We start from the raw sequence: 5,517 nt of genomic DNA on the forward strand, positions 1-5,517 counted from the left end.
AGGAAGGAAGGAAGAAAAATATATCATCTGAACAAAGCACCCGGAAAAGTGGTGTAGGGAACAAAAAATTAATAGATATATATACTTTGTATATTATAATGATAAGTAAACTTGAAATTATACTTTGGATCAAAATAAGAGTTTCAAGGTAAAGACTAGAGAGAGGGTGGGGGAGGAGGGAGCGAGGGAGGAAGGGATGGAGGGAGAGAGAGAGATAGAAAGAGACAGAGCGATAGAGAGGGAAACAGAGTGATTTTGGAAAATTAAAAAAGTTTCAGGGAGACTATAAAAATCCTCAAATTATTTCTTCAATATCCTTTGCACAATATATTAACTAGTACATTCAGGGAGATAAATTTATCACCTATATAAGATAAATATGACAAACCTAAATACCTGCCAGAGGAAGGGAGAAACAGGATAGGTTAAAGTAAAGCCCAGGCAAGAAGACTTTCAGTATAGAAAATATTTTTGAGAGTGTGTGTGTGTGTGTGTGCATGTGTGTGTATGTGTGTGTGTGTGTGTTTTATCTTAAAAGGTAAATTTAACACCAGGTATTGGAAGAATTGTAAAGTGTTTAGAATGAAGAGTCACAAAATTATTTTATTTCAGTTTTGAATAATAGAATCACAAAATATTAGAGGGAGAGGTTTTCTTAGTTCTTATTCCTGACTTGAAATACCTTCAAATAGTCTGTTAATCTTAAAATTCTGATACATGTGTGTGTACAATAAAACACAAACTTTTATATTTCTGGACTGTACATTTTAATTATTGTATAAAACTTCTGATATTTCATTTTTCTTATCGTTTTATATTGGTTTAATGTTAGTTTTTATGCTATTGTCATGTGTTTTATAATTTATGTTTTGGGGGGTAATAACCACTGAAACTCTAAAATGGTGATATATTGAGTTGTACAGTTGTTTTAATTAAAATTCTATTCACTATTCAACTTTCTGAGCCACTTTAACACTGTTTACAGATACTTGCATTTAGAAAAAAAAGTTTTTAATTATTTACTTTAAAATCTATGGTGAGCTATTCTTTGTTTACCATTATGATGGGGCACTCTTGTAAAAAAAATATAAATCTAAGGTAGTTTTCTTGCCAATAGTAATAGCTCACTTAATAACTTTTTAATGTTAAAATAATATAATAATATCCTTCCATATTACTTACATAATAATGAATTTTGTATTTTCAAAAATAATTCAATATTACCAAGACCCAAGTATAAGTAATCACTCACATATGCAATAAATAAAATTATTGTAATCCATGTCATCTGATTCATTCATCTTGTTAGACATACACAGATCAGAGAGTTATGGTGAATTATTCAAAGTTATGTATTTGGGTAGTCGCAATTCTGAAATTAGAATCCAAGACTTTTGACTCTTCATGAGTTATGGCTTAACTAGATTTCATGAAATGACCTGTGTGTTTTAATTTCTATCTTTCACTTATATATAAGCTATCACTCATAGACAATTCTTATATATTATTCTCTATTAATTTTTCAAAGCCACTTCCATGTTTTCATCCCTGAGACACACACAGCGATCTAAAACACCAGGCAAGAGAAACACTATATACTAGAAGAAATGCCAAGGGTTAGACAGAAAGTTGAGGTATGTCTATTCTCTACTTCTCTCAGTGATCTGCAAACTGAAAATAAGCCCTGCCCTAGAATGTTCCCAACATCCTGGCTATTGAGACACCTGTCTTTGTAGGTACAATAGGAACGTTTGTACAAGCCAGTAATACCAGAACTGTGAGCATATCAAGAAAAAATTTCAGCTCCTTTTTTCAGTGCATTTTTCTCTTGACCCTCCCTATATTACTGGGTTTATTCTTTTTTCTGACTACCTTTCTCTAAAATGCAGACTAAAGATTCATTCCTCATTTAGGCTCATCTCTATTCTCAAACTTCAGATCTGGAAAACATGAGCCACAGCTTACTTTTCTTGCTACTTTTGAGAAAAAAAGATAAGCAAAAATGATACACATGCAAGACCACAAGAAGAGAGAGAGAGATGTATATGTACATATACTTTACATGCATATATAATATAACATAATGGCATTATAATCTTTATTCTCCTTTATTTTTCCTTCTTTGTTCAACCCCCAAATAAATTAATTATTCTTTGATTTATCGTTTTGTGGGTGTCCTCCCTTTTTCCCCCTTTGATGTCTACAGATGTCATTTCTGTACTGCTACTTGTCTATATTTTTTTCTCCTTACTTTTATAGTGAATAGTGGCCTCAAGACTTCCCAATGAAGTTTAAAACCCTCAGGCAAAAAGATTCTGTGAATCAGCAGCCGCAATTTCCAGTTTAACAAGAAGTATCATGAGAATTAGCAACAAGTCATGGAAAGTTAAATGTGAATGCATTTAGAGGTAATGCAACGTCCAACTGAAGATTAGTTGGGCATATTACAAGGAATGAGGCTGTTTCTGACTAAAAATACAGTGGTATGTTATTTTTTTCACATCTAAATTTACAAAATAAAATAAAACCAAAATGAACCTCCATACAATATGCACTAGTAGTCATAGGGAAAAAAAAATCTCACACAAGTAGTTACCTATGAATTAGTTCTCATAGCTAGTTTTCATTCTAGTATACTTTTCATTCCAGTATTTGAAAACTAAAAAAAAAAGTAAACTAAAGAGTTGGTGCCATCTACAAACGGAATTTGTATGTAGCCATGGTAGTGTTTCAGGTAATGGAAACAGTTGAGCTAAAAAAACCTTGATTCTTACTAGATTCAGTTAGGAATTTTATCTATTCTGAAATCTCCAGGAATACTCCAAAGTACTTCCAAATTGCCAAAAAAATCACATTCCATTAGCTCTTCTAGCAGAGCAAATTTAAGCAGTAACTTCTCTAAGCCTTTCCTGTCCCAGTCCTTACAGAGAAAGTCTTCCTAACACAAAACTGTCATCTCACTCCATCCATGTTGACATCATTAATGGCCACACCATAAACACCACATGTATTAGGAATTCATAGGAAGGATCAATATTGCCAGAATGATTTATAGGTATACATCCAACTCCATATTAAGAGCCATATAAACATATAATTGCCTTTATGTATTTGTGTTTAGGATATTTACTTGCTATTCTCTATTTTCTTGAGTTAGTTAATCTCTACACATTATCTTTAGTATTCATCTAAAATGCCAACTTCTATGTAAAGTAATTCCTCAGATAGATTACAGCTCCATATTCTTTGAATATCTCCACTCTATTAACATTGCATTTAGATTTAATGATTTCTTTATATGTCTCTATTACTCACCACACCAGGGTTTGGTTCAGAAACTTTTGGACATTAGTCCACAAACAGCCCTCTATTCTTGTAAATAAAGTTTTACTGGAACACAGTCATGCACATTTATTCTCACATTGTCTTTTAAGCAACAATGGAAGAACTGAGGAGAATTGTGCAGTTCCCACAGAGACTGTATGCTTCATTATCTTCATAACCATATTCACTATATACAGAGAAAGTTCACAGACCCAGGATTAGACTGAATTCTTAGACTTTGTCATATTCATCTTTGTGTATCAAGAAGATTGCATAGATAAAAATAGTTGTTAAATAAATTAATTTTTCTTAACATTTCCCCATGTTTCTTCATATTTTATACATGCCACTCTCACCTACAAAAGACAGCACTGTTGTGAAGAAATTAAATGATCCTAACAACTGTAATATAGAGTTGGCACTAATTGTGTACATGATAAGTACATATTAAGATTAAATGTGATTAATTTTGAAATCTAAGTAAAATTTTATTGGGCACTAATTGTCATATAGAAAACATATTACGAGATATTCAATGCACAGTTATTTGATGGTTAAAGTGAAGTAAGAGAAATTAGGTGACCAATTTCACAAATACTATAGTACATGTGAATTCAACAAAGTAGACAAAATGGTAGAAGGAGTGATTTTCTTCTCATGTTATCATTTACATTTGAAATAATTGTAAGAGGTTCTTTAAAATTATTGATACTTCACAAATATTGACCTTGAAATGTAAGATTATATACCTCAATGTGTATATATTACCTTGACATTCAGTAAGTATAACTGTCATCCTATAGTTAAACTAACCATACCAATTATGCTTTTCCATCCTTGACTGTGTTCCTGGCATTTATTTCTGGCATTTATTATGAAGATACAGCCATATATCTAGATTCATATAGTTAGACTTACAGTAATTTCAGTTTTTCTCCAAACTAGAATAAATCATATGTTTAATTGTGATTCAAAGAAAAACCTTGCCAACTTTCTATTTACTTCTTTCTTCAGATTTCACTAGAAGAAAGAGAACTCTTTTGATGTTTTCCTTTAGGTTCTCATACAATCTCTCTGACAGTGAATGTGATCTAAGGTTTTGTGGCTCAAACAGCCAATATATAGTTTCCAAAGTGTTTTCCCCACTAGGCACACACAGAATACGCCCTTTGATTATAATCTTCCAGCCTCCTTCTCAAAGGCTTGTCTCTGTTCATAACTCTTTTGGACTCAGAGTCAGCTTTAAGTTTGTTTTTAAGCAGAGAGTATTCCTTAAAGCTGCATGCAAGGTTGATCGGCTGGCTGCTTGGATTCCGCAGTTATCCAGCCAGGCCACATTGTTTGCATCTGTGTTTCAATAAAGTCTTAAAAGCATTTCTTTGCCTGTAACTGCAATTACTTCTGCTGGCCATCCATCTATACATACTAGTAGGACAGCATTCTCTTTTCTATTTATTAATAGAACTGCAATTAGAATTAATACTAGACTCCCACTCAGTTAAAATCCCATAAGAAAAGAAGTTTAACGGCAAAAATCATAATTGAATCCCATTTAAGCTGAGAAATTAAAAATTCTTTGCTAAATCACTCAGAGTTCATAATTGAAAAATAAAATATACAATCCCATTAAGAAAGACAGGAAAATAAGAAAAGCATCCACATCCAGAGCCTAACCCAAATCATATCAGTAAAAATCAAATATATAAAAAATAAAAAAACTTACATAATTTACCAGACTCTTATTTTAATTACTTTAGATTTTCTTGGTTAAAAAAGAAAGAAATGAAAAAAAACTGAAGTTATGCCATTTTTAGACTTGCTGTTCATAAAAAATGCAGCAGGTTTATCATCATGAATGTAAAAGAAATGCTGTTATTTTAATTATGTAGTGGATTTTTCTACAATATAGTATGATTGATCTTGTGTTTACTATAGGATAGTATATGAAAAAGAAAACTAAAAAGCGCAGATAAATTCACTGATAAATTCATTTCATTTTGTTGGTTATGTAATCAGTAGTGGGATTGCTAGATCAAATGATAGTTCTATTTTTAATATTTTAAGGAAACTCCATACTGTTTTCCACACTGGCTGTACCAATTTACATTTCTACCAACACTGTGAAAGAATTCTCCTTTCTCCTTTTCTTTCTTTCTTTCTTTCTTTCTTTCTTTTTTTTTTTTTTTTTTTTTT

General features: G+C 31.6%; 1 protein-coding gene across 4 annotated transcripts in view; it reads right to left on the minus strand.

Moving 5' to 3' along the window:
* The window catches only part of Cadm2 (cell adhesion molecule 2), a 1,008,835-nt gene that overhangs the window by 956,666 nt on the left and 46,652 nt on the right, over positions 1–5,517 (minus strand). The window lies entirely within an intron of this gene.

The sequence above is a fragment of the Marmota marmota genome, unplaced genomic scaffold (genome assembly GCF_001458135.2).
Source record: "Marmota marmota marmota unplaced genomic scaffold, marMar, whole genome shotgun sequence".
In the NCBI taxonomy this organism is placed as follows: domain Eukaryota; kingdom Metazoa; phylum Chordata; class Mammalia; order Rodentia; family Sciuridae; genus Marmota; species Marmota marmota.